Source organism: Mustela putorius, unplaced genomic scaffold (assembly GCF_011764305.1).
Source record: "Mustela putorius furo isolate JIRA1106 unplaced genomic scaffold, ASM1176430v1.1 tig00003836_pilon_pilon_pilon, whole genome shotgun sequence".
Classification (NCBI taxonomy): Eukaryota; Metazoa; Chordata; class Mammalia; order Carnivora; family Mustelidae; genus Mustela; species Mustela putorius.
The window spans coordinates 14820001-14838954 of NW_025421989.1; the positions used below are offsets into that span (position 1 = coordinate 14820001).

Here is an 18954-nt window from a genome sequence, read left to right on the forward strand (position 1 = left end):
AAACTGGGTTAAGTGGTAAGTGCTGCATATGAACTCCAAAATGGCAGCTTTGTGTATCATTTGTCATAGCACAAGGTCAGGTCAACAGGGAACCATCCAGCATGACGGTAATATGAAGCTTTCATGTCTCTGGAAGCAAATGGAAGGACTTGATTTGTTTGGTCTTTGCAGGGCAAAATGATTTTCTTAATAAGCATTAAGTGCTTTCTAATGCAGGGGTGGGGAAAGCTTTATTCAATAAAACAAGAGAATCAATATCAGATGTGCAAGATTAGAAATAAATCATGCACTCAAAGTAAACAAATACTCACAAAACTCTGTGGAAGGGCTGATATTTTCCAACTCCATCACTCATGTCCAAACTCCTCTCCTGTCCTACCTGCAATCAACCAGCCTCTTAATTCCCCAGTGTGTGAATACTCAAGGCCAAGCGAAAGCCCGCTTCGTCTCTCCCCTCATTCTTCAGGCTCCTTTCCCAGTGCATGGTCAATATGCTGGATAAGAACATGCCTGGTAGAGCCATCTGCCTGCCTTCAAACCTAGGCTCTACCACTTACAGTGTAACTTTCATCTGTTCCTTACGCTCTCTGGATCATCTAAACATTGGAGGTCACGAGAGAATCTACCTCATAGGGTTCTGCAGAAATGAAAGAAAGTACTATAATGAAGATCTTAGTATAGTCAGCAAGTGTTAGGTGTTCTTACAAGCAGAATTATAAGAAAAGATTACAGTATACTCTGGTGCTAAATGTAAACAGATTTGAGAATTATTTCCCACATTTATTCACCTAGTTGATGAAACTGTGTTGAGGTTGTGTTACATGCAAGGTACTATACTTGGAACTTAGGATACAATGAACAAGACAGGTATCTTTCCTGCCCTCGAGAACTTACAGCCACTATGTCCTTAGATTCACTGGTCATTGGTGTAGCCAAATAAATAGTGACTTTTTCTAGCTTTTTAACTTCATGGTCCACGAGACTCAACTCGGCCTAAAAACAAAACCAAGGCACAGGAACACAGTATCCTCGCCTCTATGGACTTGGTCTCCGCCTCACCCCTAGCCAGCAGCATGGAACTCCACCCACAGCAAGCACTCAAAAAAGATTTTTTTTAATTGATTTGGTCTGGAATCTTTTGCTGCAGGATAATTCCATCAATATGTAGAGGAGAAAAATAGGAAACTCCTTAAAAGCATCCTCGAGGTGGTGATCTACCCTGGGGGATGGGGACAGGGATGAGGCAGAAGTACATCGTTTGTGAAATTAGAAGATCATATTTGATGAAAAGTGAGGTATAAAGAAAAGCAAACTGCCCACCAATATTCTGTGCCCTTCCTTGCTTTTGTCATTGCATCATCTATTTTTTTTTTTAAGATTTTATTTATTTGACAGAGAGAGGGAGAGATCACAAGTAGGCAGAGAGGCAGGCAGAGAGAGAGGAGGAAGCACGCTCCCCGCTGAGCAGAGAGCCCCATGCAGAGGCTTTAACCCACTGAGCCACCCAGGTGCCTGCACCATGTCAACTCTTGCTTCAAGTCCCAGCTTGACCATTTACTAGCTGCGTGACACTGCTCTGATATTTTAACCTTATCTATAATAATAATAACGTGTCCACATCTAACTTAATAACTATGTTGTCATTTATCATTTAAATTATGATAGGATCCTTATAATTTGTATTAATTGCAATAACTACTTGCATTGGTTACAAGATTTCTATTGTTTATACCAGTTAAGTCCAGAAATAGCCAATATTTATGAGTCTCAAAGGAAAGAGGAAGGATAAGTTAGCAGTGGTTTAAAAATTTCTGTGTAGAAGAAGAGTTGGGAGCAGAAATATGGTTAGGAGCAGCCTTTGGAAGCTGCACAGGCACAGCATTTTAGGTAAAAAAGAGACCATTCAGGGGCGCCTGGGTGGCTCAGTCAATTAATTAAGCGTCTGCCTTTGGCTCAGGTCATGATTCCAGAGTCCTGGGATCGAGCCCTGTCAGGCTCTCTGCTCAGCAGGAAGCCTGCTTTTCCCTCTTCCCTTGTCTGCCACTCCCCCTGCTTGTGCTCGCTCTCTCTCTCTCAAATGAATAAATAAAATCTTTTAAAAAAAGAACCCAAATGTGATTTTAAAAAAAGAGAGAGAGAGAGAGAGGGGGGAGAGAAAGAGAGTTAAATAGTCCATTTCAAAGCATGAGAAAAGCTGTTGGGAGACAGGGAAGCCAGTCGAGGGAGAAAGAAGGAAAGAGGAAGAGTGAAACCAAATCCCAAAGAGCTCTCTGGAAACGATCACTTTCCTTCCCCAGATTTTACTGCACTTCAAAATGTGTAACCATTTCTCAAAGTTCTTAAACAATTGGATTAGCAAGAAGAAATGGGTCCATGATAGTATCGCCAAGGAAAAGAAAATGTCTAAAGAAGAAAGAAGGCTCCAATAGTTGTGAGGAGCTCAACACAAAATGAAACAAAACATACAATGGTTAAGGGGATAGGGATTTGAAAGAAAGAGATGGGGGGGGCGACAACCAAACATGTTGTTACATTATCATGTAAAAAAAAAAAAAAAGCCCCACTCACCTGCAGCAGGAAATTCAAAAGAGAAGATGGAGAGACTCTGTACAAATCTGAAAATGAGAAAAAGAAAATTAGATTAATGGAAAGTGGCCCTTCTTGGTACCATAATGCTTCAAGCTACTATCAGCCTGTTGACTGTGGCCCGCAGACCCCCCTGCTAGGTACGAGGACTTGAACGTGGAAGCAGAGATAAGAACAGAAATGGAGGAAGCAAACCCTGCTCCTCAGGAACTCATTTTAACCGGAAGACCAGTCTGAAGCCGGTGTCAGGGCTGACGGTGTTGGTGTTTTAGGAGCGTGTACCACTGCTCAGTCTCAGAGCGCGCTCACAGCATGGCAGCGACACTGGACAGTGCTATGATCGGATCTGGGGACGAGGGAGACCATTTGAGAGACCATGCTTTGTTAGACACTTCTACATGGTTTTGGGACTTAACTTCCCTAGAACCTAAACGCCTTGATAGCAACAATCGGGTCATTTATGTCTCTTATGCCCCTAAAATCAGAGGCAGAATTCTTTCTCCACAGAGGGGACAAATAAATAACTCTAATGAGTGTTAAGTTTGGCTCAGAGTTGCAAGGGGATGGTGGGGGTACCAGCATGACAAGAGTGAGGGTCAAGGCGGGTGCATACCGGTGAAAGGGAAGACCCTGCCCACCGGAGGAGGAGCACATTGCTGACAACCCGACTTGGATCTTTCAGAATATTCCACTGTGCTTTACTTCGAAACCGAAACACTGGCATAGCTATTGACTCGAAGAGGACAGTCCCATCACACAATGGTATCCCCTAATGTGAAATACAGACGTAACGATTTTCAAATCAAGACTTGCGAAAGAAAACAGTCCATAGTTGATTTTGGAACCAAATGACCTACTTTTGGCTTCAGTCAATAGACAGAAGGTCAGTTCTCAAGGAGGAATCTAAGATATGAATTCAAAGAAGAAATAAGTCATGATGAGTTTCTACTGATCATGATAGGTCCTTTTTTTTTTTTTAAGATTATTTATTTCAGAGAGAGCATGAGACAGAACATGAGGAGGGAGGCAGAGGGAGAGGCAGGAGCTGACTCCCTCCTGAGCAGGGAGCTGGGACATAGGGCCTGATCCCAGGACCCTGGGACCATGACCTGAGAAGAAGGCAGACGCTCAACCCACTGAGCCACTTAAACACCCTCATAAGTTCTTTACAAAAAAAAAAAAAAAAAAGTTCTTGGGACATCTGAGTGGCCCAGTTGGAGTATGTGACTCTTGATTTTGGGGTTGTAAGCTTAATCCCCACACTGGGTGTAGAAAGTACTTAAACATAAAATCTTTTTAAAAGTTCTTAATAAAGCCTGATATGTCAGAAAAACTTCATTAACCAATGTTTAAAGAAGACAAAAATGAAGGCCAACCAAGTTGTCCTGTCCTAGGATGAACAAATCACAAACACATGGCCCAAAGCTCAATGTGGAACGAATGTAGGATTAACAACTGAAAAACATCCAAATTATCAAAGATACAAATTGATTGTGACTTGAGTATGGAAATAATTTCAGTTCATATTTGTGCAAACAAAGATTTTCTACCTAGGGATTTTTGATGAAATTTCACACCTCAAACACATTACTTTTTCAAAACCTGACAGCCACAATGAAGCACACTTCATGGTTCCTGGTCACCAAGTTTATTAATAAACAACACGAGGCTCTCTTTGCTCCTTTGGAGTACTTTCAGGTAGAAAAAGAAGTCAAACCACAATGAAATTTGTTTTGCCCACTGGATAAAGAAATGTTAAAGGCTACTAATATCCAAAGCTGTAGAGCATGTGGGGAAATGAACACTCACATACACTGTTGGTGGAAACATCAGCTTTGGGGTACCCGGGAGGGTCAGTTGGTTAAGCATCTGCCTTCAGCTCAGGTCATGATTCCGGGGTTCTGGGATCAAGACCCACATCAGGCTCCCTGCTCAGTGGGGAGTCTGTTTCTCCCTCTCTCTGCCGCTCCCTCTGCTCATGCTCTCACACTTGCTCTGTCAAATAAATAAATAAAATCTTTAAAAAGAAGAAGAAAGAAAAGAACAGAACAGAACAGAAACCTCAACCTTGAGAGAATAGTTTGGGTTTTGAAATGTTAGGTGTGCATACCTTTTGATCCAGAAATTATTCCAGAAGTTGTGTCCCCACAGAAATACACACCAAAAAAGCTATAATTGCAGCTTTGTATGACCGGGGAAAAAAGCCCAAGTCTCCATCGATAGATGAATAGTTAAATAAATGATGATGGTCCATCCGTATTATGGACCATTATGCAATGCTTAAGAAAATGAAGTTGATCTACATGTACTGACATAGAGATTGTGAATACATGTAAGCCAAAAGAAAAAAATCAAGTTTCTTATTAATACGTATAGTAAGATCTGTTAAGAAACAAGCAAAGCTGTACATATGCATGCCAGTGTATACAATGACAAGTAAGAATGCACACAAAAAAGCCTGGAAGGAAATCCACCAGTGTCCACAAAAAGCGAGAGCCGGGGTGGTTGGAGGTTGGGGGTGGGGGGTTGGATATTAAGCCCAAGAGAACACAAGACACATATCTGTGTATTTACTTGTGCAATTAAATATATTTGCTCTAGCAAAGAAAAGCAGAAGTCAGAAAGAGGGCCAAGCCATCCAGGTTCTCCAAAAAGAGCCCAAGTTGAGGTCAGAAGGAAACCAACTAGGAGGTAAAGCCATCCCTGGCTCAGCGGGAGGCCATCTCCCCTGGCCCTGCCCTAATCCAATTAGAAAGGCCCCAACTAAAGCACAAAGCCTTCTGGTCACAGAGCCAAGAAACCAGCTTCCCAGCTGGGGAGCAAGAACTCACTTGAGCAAGTTGTGGAAAGGAATGTCAAAAGCAATGATGTGCAATGCCTGATGGACAGAGAGGCCTACACTTAATGAGAGAGCTCCAGCCCCTGGGGTCCCTCCTGGGCACGGTCACCACACACGCACCATCCTTTATCTCCCACAGAAATTAAACAGGAATCAGGACCCAAAGAGCACAGGCCTCCAGGAACAAAACATTAGTGACTCCAATGTTTGGGCTTCTTACATCATTGAAAGGAAAGGGCAAGTCGCAAAAGGAACTGTATCGACTTATGTAAGACATGGCACAGAACAGAGAAATTGCTCAGAGGAGAATAGCAAATTCACCAATTGCTAGGATTAACTGAAACCTCCCCCAGTTGCAGACTGCCCCAAACCATGACATCAGGGAGGCTGGAAAGGCATCCAATTTCCTCTATTTATCAAGCTGGCTAAAAGCCAGGGTAATACCAGAGGGGGCGGGGCAAGGAGACTGTACAAGTGGTTTGGGTGGGAAGTAAATGGTCTCTGTGTGCAGTTCAAGCCTTGCTCCCCAAGAACCAGGACTCTTGTGCTTGGACACTCCTCAGAGGCCCCGGTGCTGGCCACAGGGCCCAAGCATCCTGGGAATAATCAGCAGAACAGGCCAAGTACACAGGTAATGGCCAGCCAGCCCCAGGCAGTTATACTCCTGCCCTCTGGGTTTATACAATGCTGGTCCAAAAATTAATTTTTAAAAAAAGACCAAAAAATCAAAAAAATAAAACAAAAAGCAAATGCTGATGACATACAGCATCCTGAAAGACTCAGCACTATATCTGAAGCCTAATGATTAACGAGTGGCCCAGACTGAGGGGCAGAGTGGCCGACAGTTCCTGGTGTTCACACTACCATGGAAGAAACAACCAGAGAACAAAGAGGCTTTGATAATTTGGGAACAAGGGCAGAAAGAAACAAAGAGAACCTTCTCCATGCTAGTAGGAAAAGCAAATTACGTGGATAGAGATGATGGTGAAGGTTAGGCTTGTGGGCATATACAGGAGAAAGTCAAGGATATACAAGTTCTTGACTGTAGAGTAGTACACATTGCCCTCAAGGAACAAACAGGAGTGATTCTAGAACTTTCTGGTGGCCCCATTGCTAGTCAGACCCAACCTAATAAGATCTTTAGCTACATAGACTGATGTGTTCCATTCTGGATGCCACCATTTGGCTTTGGGAAACTCTAAAGATACTTCATTCAGTGAACATTTACTGAACGCCTCCTAAATGCCCATAACAGGGCCAATCCGTATGGCTGTGCAGCCTGCGCTGTGGCCAAGAGAGTCAACAGAGCCTGAATCCAGAATGTCGAGTTTTCTGGAAGTGCCATATGAACAGCTGTGGGCTCTGTCACAGACACTGCAGGAGCTCTGAGGAAGGGCAGTAAACCAGTGCAGGGAAATGGATCCAGGAGCATTTCCTCAAGGAGGTAGCAGTCACGCTGTATCCCAAAGGATACACAATGCCCTTTATGTGATGAAATGGCAAAGAGCATTCCAGAGAAAAAATAGCTTAAACCAAGACACAGAGCCAATAACCGGCATGGAGTGGGCAGGACTTGGAACCCACTGGATGTGGGTGAAGCATGAAGAGCGAAGCGGAGAGGATGGCCAGGAAGGACCAGGAGAGATGGAGAGAAAAGCAATGGAACGTATTAAAAATATAATCTGGCCAGGCTGCAGAAAAGTCATACTGCACATCCACGTGGAGGTTGTGGTGGATTATAAAAACAGCTGCTAAGTACACCGGGCCCTCACAGAAAGAAAATGGCGGTGAGGTGTTCTCCAGCTCTATCATGGGCAGAGAGGATGTCGAAAAGGTGGCTTAAACCATAACCCTAGACGTAAGATAAGCAGGAGGAAGAATGTCCTCGTATTGATCACTGTTCTATTGTAGAAGTGACTATGAGAGCACTTTTGGAATTGCTTTCTGAAACATCTAAAAAGATGACCTCATAGTCCCTGCGGTGAGGCCTCATGCTGAGACAGAACAAACCAGGCTTGGAAAAGTACCTGGTGGGCCTCCTGCAACCGTTAGCACTGGGCCACTTTTCTCTGCAGTGCTAGAGCTTTCTTTTCTCTCCTCCCCTCTCCCCAAATGTTCTCTTCTGCTCATCCCTTCTACCAGCATAACTCGTTTTATTGCACTTCTCTTTATTGTGCTTCAGAGATACAATGGGGTTTGGTGGGAATTTTTTGTGGTTTTTTTGGCTTTGTTGTGGTGGGTTTTGTTTTTTGGTTTTGTTGTTGTTGTTTTAGATTATTTATTTATTTATTTGACAGGCAGAGATCACAAGTAGGCAGAGAGGCAGGCAGAGAGAGAGGGGGAAGCAGGCTCCCTGCTGAGCAAAGAGCCCAATGTGGGGCTCAATCCCAGGACCCTGAGATCATGACCTGAGCCGAAGGCAGTGGCTTAAACCCACTGAGCCACCCAGGCACCCTTGTTTTTTGTTTTTCAACACATGGAAGGGTTGTGGCAACCCTGCAGCAAGCAGGTCTCTCGGCATCATTTTCCCAACTGCGTCTGCTCACTTTGTGTCTTTATGTCCCATTTTGGTAATTTCCATAATATTTCAAACTTGTTCACTATTATTGTATTTTTTATAGTGATCAGGGATTAAAAGTTGCTGAAGGCTCACATGATGGTTAGCATTTTTTGCAATAAAGTATTGTGGAATTAGGTATACACATTGTTTCTTAAGACATAACGCCAATGTATACTTAATAGAATACACTAGAGTAGAAATATAATGTCCATATGTGCTGGGAAACCAAAAACTTCATTTGACTTGCTTTGTTGTGGGGGTCTGGAACCAAACCCACAGTGTCTCTGATGTATACCCATACATACATCTCTCTCTCCTTCATCCTACGGTTTTCCCTCTTTTCCTTCTCTCCCCTTACCTAGCTTGACACTTGCCCAACTATCCCAGGGCCTAGAATGTGGATGGTTACCTCTGTCCAGAGCTGGAGAAACAGTACTGAAGACCACATGATGAAAGACCCATCTTGGAATGACTCCCGATAACCAGACCCAACCTGCTGAGGGACAAGCCCACAGACCTCCACCAGACATGGTGGAGTAAAGGTGTTTCAAAAGGGAACTTGGTAAGAAGCAAGATGGCAGAGGAGTAGCAGATTGAAATGACATCAGGTCCCAGGAGGTCAGCTAGTTATCAAACCATTCTGAACACCTACAAACTCAACAGGAGATAGAAGAGAAGAAGAGCAATAACTCTAAGAACAAAAAATCGACCACTTTCCAGAAGGTAGGATATGCAAAGAAGGGAATCCAAAGCCACAGGAAGATAGACTGTGGGGGGGGGGGGCAGATCCTGGCAAGCAGTAGAGCAGCAGAGCACAAAATCCGAACTTTTAGAAGTCAGCTCCGCTGAGGGACATCACTGCAGAGGCTAAGCAGGAGTGGAGCCCTTGCGGGGACAGTGTGGTCTCAGGACCCACAGGGTCACAAAAGGATCAGGGGTTTGTGAGTGTGGCAGAGCTGCCAGGTATCAGAGTGGGGAAGCCAGCTACAGAGATGGAGCCGAGAAGTGAGCTCTCAGCTTGGGGTTACCTTAAACCGTGATCTAAGGCACAGCCAGGCCACTGCTCTTTAAGCAGGGATCCCACAAGTGGTAGATCTGGGGAGATGCACCTTCCTTCTTGGGGAGGAGCAGTGTGGCAAGAAATTGCTGGGCTTGGAGACTCCAAATGGGGCTGTGTGCCAGAGACAGAAATGCGCGGTTACAGGCCAGGTGAGCTTGGAGTGTGGCTGGAGACCAGGGAGACAGGAGGGACTGACTGTTCTTCTCTGAGGGCGCACTGCAGAGTGGGGCCCCAAGCTCTTGGTTCCTCTGGCCGAGAGACTGGAAGGCCACCATCTTCATTCCCAGCCTCCAAAGCCATAGGGAAAGTGTTCAGGGAACAAAAACTCTCCAAGAGCGAATCCGAGCAGATTACTCAGTCTGGCCCCTGGCAAGGGTGGCATGGCGCAATTCCGCCTTGGGCAAAGACATTTCAGAATCATGGCAACAGATCCTACCCCAGATGATCAACAAGAACATCCAGCCAAGACCAACCTCACTTATCAAGGAAAACAGTGGAACTCCAGAGCTAGGGGAAAGCAATGCACAGAATTCATGGCTTTTCCCCCAGGATCCTTTATTCGTGCAAAGTTAATTTATTTTTATTTTTTTTAAGATTTTATTTATTTATTTGACAGAGAGAGATCACAAGTAGGCAGAGAGGCAGGCAGAGAGAGAGAGAAGGAAGCAGGCTCCCTGCTGAGCAGAGAGCCCGATGCAGGACTCGATCCCAGGACTCTGAGATCATGACCTGAGCCGAAGAAAGTTAATTTTTTTTTTTAAAATTTTTTTCTTATTCTATTTTTTAATTATCCCTCTTTCCTCTTTTAACATTTTCTAACTGGTTTATCTTAACAATACCTTTCTAAAAAAACTTTTTAACCTTTATTGTTACAGTCATATCTTATCTCTTCATTATATTTAAACTTGTTTTTTATATAGTTTTTTTTTCCCTAAAAAATTTTGGGATACAATTTCTCCTAATAGATCAAAATATACCTTAAATCTGGCACATGGCTTTGTTCTACTCTCCAGCCTGAGCACATTCTCTCGTCTTTTTTTTTTCTTTTTCCAACCAACTTATCAATTCCTTGTTTAGAGTTTCTTTTTAATTTTCATCTTTACAGTCATATTCCATCCTTTTATCATGTTCAACTTTGTTTTTGTATGTATATAAGTTTTTCTTTCTTTAAAATTTTGGGAGGTAGTTTCTTCTAAGAGACCAGAATACACCAAAAATCAAGTGGGTGGCTCTGTTCTACGCACCTATATGTGTGTGTGTGTGTGTGTGTTATACATACACACACACACACACATATACACACACACATATAAATTTTTTTTAATATCTTTTCCCCTCCCTTTTTTCCCCCCGGTTTTGGGTCTCTTCTGATTTGGTTAGCATACATTTTTCTGGGTCTTTGCCACCCTTTTAGTATTTTATTCTCTCTTTCATATATTCTTACCTGGATAAAATGACAAGGCAGAAAAACTCAACACAAAAAAAAGAACAAGAGGCAGTACCAATGGCTAGGGACCTAATCAATATGGACATTGGTAATATGTCAGAACTAGAGTTCAGAATGACGATTCTCAAGGTGCTAACTAGTAGGGTTGTAAAAGGCATGGGAGATATTAGAGAAACCCTTTCTGGACAAATAAAATACCTTTCTGGAGAAATAAAAGAACTAAAATCTAACAAAGCTGAAATCAAAAAAGCTATTAATGAGGTACAATAAAAAAATGGAGGCTCATACTGCTAGGACAAATGAAGCAGAAGAGAGAATTTATAATATAGAAGACCACATGACAGAGAATAAGGAAGCTGAGCAAGAGACAAACAACTACTGGGCCATGAGGGGAGAACTCGAGAGATAAGTGATACCATAAGACAAAACAATATTCAGAATAATTGGGATCCCAGTAGAAGAAAGAGAGAGAGGGGCAGAAGGTACTGGAGCAAATTCTAGTAGAGAATTTCCCAAATATGGCAAAGGGAACAAGCATCAAAATGCAGGAGGCACAGAGAACCCCCCCAAAAATCAATAAAAGTAGATCCATACCCCGTTATCTAACAGTAAAACTTACATGTCTTTGCGACAAAGAGAAAATCCTGAAAGCAGCTCAGGACAAGAAGTCTGTAACATACAATGGTAGAAATATTAGATTGGCAGCAGACTTATCGACAGAGACCTGGCAGGCCAGAAAGAACTAGCATGATACATTCAGAGCACTAAATGAGGAAAAATATGTAACCAAGAATACTATGTCCAACTAGGCTATCACTGAAAATAGGAGGAGATTAAAACAAACAAACAAACAAACAAACAAAAATTAAAAGAATTTGCAAACACCAAACCAGCCCAATAGGAAATATTGCACCCTCTAAGCAAGGAGAAAGGGGTCCTCTAAGCAAGGAGAAAGCCTAAAAGTAGTAGACCAGAAAGGAACAGAGACAATATGCATTAACAGCCACCTTACAGGCAATACAATGACACTAGATTCAAATCTTTTCAAAAGTTACCCTGAATGTAAATGGGCTAAATGCCCCAATCAAAAGACACAAGGTTTTAGAATGGGTAAAAAAATAAAATCCATCAATATGAGGTCTACAAGAAACTCATTTTAGACCCAAAGACATCTCCAGATTTAAGGTGAGGGGGTGGAAAACAATTTACCATACTAATGGACATCAAAAGAAAGCTGGGGTGGCAATGCTTATATCAGATAAATTAGATTTTAAGCCAAAGACTATAATAAGAGATGAGGAAGGACACTATAACATACTTAAAGGGTCTGTCCAACAAGATCTAACCATTTTAAATATCTATGCCCCTAAAGTGGGAGCAGCCAACTATATAAACCAATTAATAACAAAATCAAAGAAACACATCAACAATAATACAATAATAGTAGGGGACTTTAACACCCCCTCACTGAAATGGACATATCATCCAAGCAAAAGATCAACAAAAAAATAAAGGCCTTAAATGACATACTGGACCAGAGGGACATCACAGATACATTCAGAACATTCCATCCCAAAGCAACAGAATACACATTCTTCTCTAGTGCACATGGAACATTCTCCAGAATAGATCACATCCCGGGTCACAAATCAGGTCTCAACCGGTACCCAAAGACTGGGATGATTCCCTGCATATTTTCAGATCACAATGCTCTGAAGCTAGAACTCAATCACAAGAGGAAAGTTGGAAAGAACCCAAGTACATGGAGGCTAAAGAGCATCCTACTAAAGAATGAATGGGTCAACCAGGAAATTAAAGAATTGAAAAAATTCATGGAAACAAATGATAATGAAAACACAACTGTTTGAAATCTGTGGAACACAGCAAAGGCAGTCCTGAGGAAAGTACATAGCAATACAAGCTTTTCTCAAGAAACAAGAAAGGTCTCAAGTACACAATCTATCTCTATACCTAAAGGAGCTGGAGAAAGAACAGCAAAGAAAGCCTAAACCTAGCAGAAAATAATAAAGATCAGAGCAGAAATCAATGAAATAGAAACCAAAAGAACAGTAGAATAAATCAACAAAACTAGGAGCTGGTTCTTTGAAAGAATTAATAAGATTGACAAACCCCTAGCCAGACTTTCAAAAAGAAAAGAGAAAGGACCCAAATAAATAAAATCATGAATGAAAGAGGAGAGATTACAACCAACACCAAAGAAATACAAACAATTATTAAGAACATATTATGAGCAACTATATGCTAGCAAATTTGACAATCTGGAAGAATTGGATGCATTCCTAGAGATGTATAAACTACCAAAACTGAACCAGGAAGAAATAGAAAACCTGAACAGACCCATAACCAGTAAGGAGTCTGAAGCAGTCATCAAAAATGTTCCAACACGGGTGCCTGGATGGCTCAGTGGGTTAAAGCCTCTGTCTTCAGCTCAGGTCATGATTTCAGGGTCCTGGGATCGAGGCCCGCATCAGGCTCTCTGCTCGGCAGGGAGCCTGCTTCCCTTCTCTTCTCTCTGCCTGCCTCTCTGCCTACTTGTGATCTCCCTCTGTCAAATAAATAAATAAAATCTTTTTTAAAAAAAATGTTCCAACAAACAAGAGCCCAGGGCCAGACGGCTTCCCGGTGGAATTCTACCAAACATTTAAAGAAGAACTAATTCCTATTCTCCTGAAACTGTTCCAAAAAATAGAAACGGAAGGAAATTTTCCAAACTCATTTTATGAGGCAAGCATTACATTGATCCCAAAACCAGACAAAGACCCCCACCAAAAAGGAGAATGACAGACCAATATCCTTGATGAACAGAGATGTGTAAATTCTCACCAAAATACTAGCTAATAGGATCCAACAGTACATTAAAAGGATTATTTGGGGCACCTGGGTGGCTCAGTGGGTTAAGCCTCTGTCTTTGGCTCAGGCCATGATCTCAAGGTTCTGGGATGGAGCCCCACATCACACTCTCTGCTCAGCGGGGAGCCTGCTTTCCCCCCACTCTCTGTCTGCCTCTGTACCTACTTGTGATCTCTGTCTGTCATATAAATAAATAAAATCTTAAAAAAAATAAAAGGATTATTCACCATGACTAAGTGGGATTTATTCCTGGACTGCAAGGTTGGTTTGACACCTGCAAATCAATCAATCAATGTGATATAATACATTAATAAGAGAACAAGAACCATATGATACTCTCAATAGATGCTGAAAAAGCATTTGACGAAAATACAGCATCCTTTCTTGATCAAAACTGTTCAAAGTGTAGGGATGGGGGTACATACCTCAATATCATAAAAAAACCACAGCAAGTATCATTCTCAAAGGGGGGAAAACTGAGAGCTTTTCCCCTAAGTTCAGGAACACAGCAGGGATGTCCACTATTCACCATTGCTATTCAACATAGTACTACAAGTCCTAGCCTCAGCAATCAAACAACAAAAAGAAATAAAAGGCATCCGAATCAGCAAAGAAGTCAAATTCTGATATGATACTTTGTGTGGAAAACCCAAAAGACTCCACTCCAAAACTGCTAGAATTCATACAGGAATTCAGTAAAGTGTCAGGATATAAAATCAATGCACAGAAATCAGTTGCATTTCTATACACCAACAGCAAGACAGAAGAAAGAGAAATTAAGGAGAGGATCCCGTTTACAATTGCACCCACAACCATAAGATACCTAGGAATAAACCTAACCAAAGAGTCAAAGAATCTATACTCAGAGAACTATAGAATACTCACGAAATTGAGGAAGACCCAAAGACATGGAAAAATATTCAGTGCTTGTGGATTGCAAAAACAAATATTGTGAAAATGTCTACAGCGCCTAGAGCAATCTACACATTTCATGTAATCCCTTTCTTTGAAAACATGTCACCATGAAAACTGAAATTAGGTAACTATCACAGCCTTAAATCAATTCCAGTTGTCATACCTGATATTGTCTCTTAACTTCTCTTCCCACTAGGTAGTGATAAATGCTGGGCATTTTTCTCTACTTAAACTATGTTTTGATATTGTATTTTCAGTAATGAAATAAAATACAACAAAAACATACATAAATGAGGATAAAAACAAAATAATTTGCCTGTAGGAGGGATTCCACCAAGCAACTAAGAAAACTATCACATCAATTTCTCCTTTGTTAAGTTGTTGTATACTTGATACTACACTGGGGCTAGAAATAAAGTCTAGTGCATTAAAATCTTTCTGTTTCCAAAAATATTTGCCACGTGAGATGCACTAAACACATAACTGTTCCTTAGTCCAATTTCGGGGAGTAAAAGACAAAGAAACTTTTTGCCCATAAAGATTTCATTGTTCCCACTGGAAAGGAGTAAGAATTTACATTATCCAGCCCTAATTGACATATAAAGTATGGAAAATGGGAACCTGGTGATTCATTAATATCATTTTTCAATCCAATGCAAGAGCCTCACACTCAACCTCTATGCTGCTGTTTCTCTGCCAACTATGGCCACAAAAGAAATTTCTAGTCCTTCCCTTTGGTGGTAGGTTATAAAACTAGCCGTGCATTCTTGCTATCCCAGTACGCTTGTCCATTTGCAAAGTGACTTCACAGGTCCGGCTATCAAAAGGTGGAGTCTTTTGCTTCAGCCCCTGAACGTGGGCTGGCCTTGCCACTTGCTATGCCCAATGGGACATTAGCAAATGTGATACAAGCAAGAGCTTGAAAAGTGCTTGAGCATAGAAGTTTGCGCTGTCTTGCTGCTCCTAAAACCTGGCTCTATTGAGCCACCAAATTTGGGGGCATTTTGTTACACAGGAAAAGCTAATTTATGTACCTATCCTCTCTTCCTCTCCTTCCTCTTCATTCTTTCTTTACTTTCTCTACCCTTCCTTCCTTTCATCATTTCCCCCCACGCTTCTTGCTTTCTTCTTTTCCTGATACAAGTACTACAAAGTACCCATTTTGGACCCATTGGTACTATCCACTGGCCTGGGCTAGTTCTAATTCACAGCCTGCCTCCTTTTTTCCTCTAACTCACTCCTTTTGAAGCCCACCAAGCCGACTCCACAGACCCTGCAAGGTTGATGGCCCCACTCTCTCAGAAAGTGATTCAGCAAGATGTTTCTAGGGACCAGCAGGCCATAAGGCAGACCCTTGGCAGAGCCTCCAGCCCATCTCTGAACACTTGATGATGATAATCTCCCTGCAGGAGTCATCTGTCACTGTGACCTGTTGAATGGGCTATGGAGGTTCAGTTCTAGCCCTCCCCTCTACCCACCAGAGTGGAAGTGTCATAAGAAACTGGACATTTCAGGGCGCTGGGTAGCTCAGTGTGTTGGGCATCCGACTCTTGGTTTCGGCTCAGGTCATGATCTCAGGGTTGTGGGATCGAGCCCCATGTTGGGCTCCACGGATCAGCATGGAGTCTGCTTGTCCCTCTCCTTCCCCCTCTGCCCCTCCCCTTGCTCTCTCTCTAATAAATTCATGAATATCTTTAAGGAAAGAAGGAAGGAAGGAAAGAAAGAAAGAGAACAAGAACAAGGACCTTTCAAGCCAGACACGCAACGGTTACAGGGCATAGCCTAAGACCCCTTCTCCCAGATGGCTGCTTAGGCTAAGTAAGCAGAAAATATATTTATAACTACAGGAAACACCGCGTTGTGAGTGGTAAAATGCTTAGATTTCCATTTGTTTACTATAAGAATAAAAGACAATCAATAGGATCATCTTACTAATGACATCAAAGCACTCAGTACAACCCAGAAGCCAGAAGGTCATTTCTTAAAATGCTTTTTTTTCCACTTCCATATTTATAGTGTGCACTTTATTCCCTTTCTAACTTATTTTTCCCCTGAATGATGTTTTTTCAGACTTTTTAAAAGCTTACTTTTCCCTGTGGGCCTGGAACCTACCATTTGTTTGTGGTTACAACATTAATGTTTAGAAAGGTCAAATTAGATGTCAGGTTGGATGAATATTCGTGTGTGTGTGTGTGAGCGCGCGCACGCGTGTGTGTGTTTGAGAGAGAGAGAGAGAGAGAAAGAGGTTTTCAATGGAACTCTCTCCCTTAGGATTCCCTGGAGTTCTTTTCTTCTCTAGGTGCATGCGTGAATGTACTTCTGAATTGAGCACCAAAATGTCAGGTGGATGGGAAGTTTAATGGTTTCCATCCATGAGTGTAAATTGGAAGCAGACCCTCTGGTACAGATTCCTAAGATTTTTCTTAATTTCTTAATGCTGCTTTTGGCAGAACAGAGGAATATTGCTGCCTCAAATTTCTTGCAGTATTTCCCTTCCTATGTTCTAAAACTGTCTATAGAGCCTTCCCATTTAGAGAGAATTAGTTTTGCTCCTTCCCATCTGCTAATAGTAATAACCCCTTCCATCTGTACAGTGGTTCATGATAAGGAAGCTGCTTTTACATACATTATTCCAACTGACCCATAGACGTTTATGGAGTAGATGCCAGGCAAACTCCTAACCCCATGCTAGGTAGTGGGGTACACTGCAAAGCTAAGTTAAGTCCTGCCTTCAAGAAGTGTACTGTCCAGTAGGGAAACAAAGATGTGATACCAAAAATTAACACCAAGGGGGCGTCTGGGTGGCTCAGTGGGTTAAAGCCTCTGCTTTAACCCACTCAGGTCATGATCCTGGAGTCCTGGGATAGAGCCCTGCATTGGGCTCCCTGCTCAGCGGGAAGCCTGCCTCCCCCTCTCTTTCTCTGTCTGCCTCTCTGCCTACTTGTGCTCTCTGTCTGTCAAATAAATAAACAAACTCTTAAAAAAAAAAAATTAACACCAAGAAATGCAAAACTGCAATTGTGGTAAGTGCCACCAATAAAAGCCTGTGGCTCTCTGAGTGAAGACAGTGGGATTTGACCTAGGGGGTCAGGAAGGCTTCCCTGAGGAAGTGATGCTAAAACCCGAAGGATAAGTGGGAGGACTTAACCCAGAAAAGAGGCAGGAAATGAACATTTAAGTAAAAGCAGTGTGTGCAAAGGCACTGTGGCTGGAGAGAATACAACCCATGCGAGGAACTAAGACCATGTCAGAGAGGCCAGGACACAAAGGGCCGAGGGTGCACTCAGGGATGAGGCTGAAGGAGCAGGCAGCACTCAGCTTCGAGTGGCTCTTGGTGGCCAAGGTGAGGATTCGTGTCTCGTTCTCAGAGCAATGGAAAGGCACTTAAGGATTTTAAACTGAGAATGCTATGTTCACATTTTGACAAGATTGTTGTGGCTTTTGAGTGGAAAATGGATTACGGGGGGCAGAGTGGAAGTGGGAGTTCCAGTTTGGGATTTCTGCTCTCCATCTCCAACACTGTTCTGAAGGTCTGAACAATCCAATAAAACAAAAGTCCAAAGTAAGATGCATAATCAAGGAAATGGAAACTACAGATTTATGTCATAAATACACACACACAAACGGAATTAAGAGATCAGAAAAGGAGGAAGATTCAAAATAATTACACAAATATTTAGTTTCAAAATCAAGGGACTAGTGAGATCTGGCCCAAGGGCGGTAGTTGGTCCGGCTCTATACCGATGAGGAAGGGATGGTTGTATCTGATCTCAGAGATGCTAGTTTGGCCAAGGAAGGTGGTGGTGGTGATGAAACTGACATATCTGAGAAGTATCTGGAAAGGAGCATGGACGGGCCTCATGTCTGGACTGGCTATTAAGCGTGAGCCAGTGGAAGGCACAGGCTTGGTTTCAGTTGAGGCAAGAGAGGCTAGGAGTTAGTAAGCGGCCAAGTGTGGACTAGAACCCAGTTCCTCGGCCTTCTGTACATCTGGCCCAGTGTGCCTTCCTACCCCAGCCCCTCTCCTAGTCCCATCCACAGCCCCCCTCCCGGCTCCACTGCTGCTAGCTTACAAGGGTATAGGAGGCTTCCTCTAAGTGCTTTTGGCTTCTGTGCTCACATCCAACTTCTACAGGGCTAACATCAATCCCCAGCCCTTCCCCTCACATCAGTCCCTGTGAAATGAGTTAAGGTATCAATAACAACAAAAAACAGCAAAGTAGACAGTCAAGGCCTAACTGGGGGCAGGGGCACAGAGTGAAAAAACCAGAGTGGGTAGAATTAACCAGGAACCAGCACTAAAAAGATGAGCTTCGGGGCACCTGGGTGGCTCAGTTGGTGAAGCATCTGACTCTTGGTTTAAACTCAGGTCGTGATCTCAGGGTCCTAAGATCAAGCCCCTCATTGGGCTCCACGCATGGTGGGGGGGTCTGCTGCCCGTCTCCTTCTGCCCCTCCTCCCACTCATCCATGCTCTCTCTCTGAAGTAAATAATAAATCTTCAAAAATAATGAGTTTACAGTCAAGCGATGGGTAAGGATGAGGAGGGGCAAAGGCAAGGGGAGGAAGGGCAAGCCCAAATGTGAGGGGCAGATCTGAGAACCAACACTTCCTAATGCCACCAGGGAGGGCGCATACACTGATGTGGGAAGAGCAAGAAACCAGTTCTGGAGCCCT

At 42.8% G+C, this 18954-nt stretch overlaps 1 protein-coding gene across 3 annotated transcripts in view; it reads right to left on the reverse strand.

Annotated features, from left to right (window-relative positions):
• Positions 1-18954, reverse strand: part of ADGRG2 (adhesion G protein-coupled receptor G2) — a 138969-nt gene that overhangs the window by 85533 nt on the left and 34482 nt on the right. For all 3 annotated transcript variants that reach the window (XM_045089355.1, XM_045089356.1, XM_045089354.1), the window contains exon 2: positions 2569-2615. The gene's annotated coding sequence lies outside the window, so the exon portion shown is untranslated. The remainder of the gene's footprint in view (positions 1-2568; positions 2616-18954) is intronic.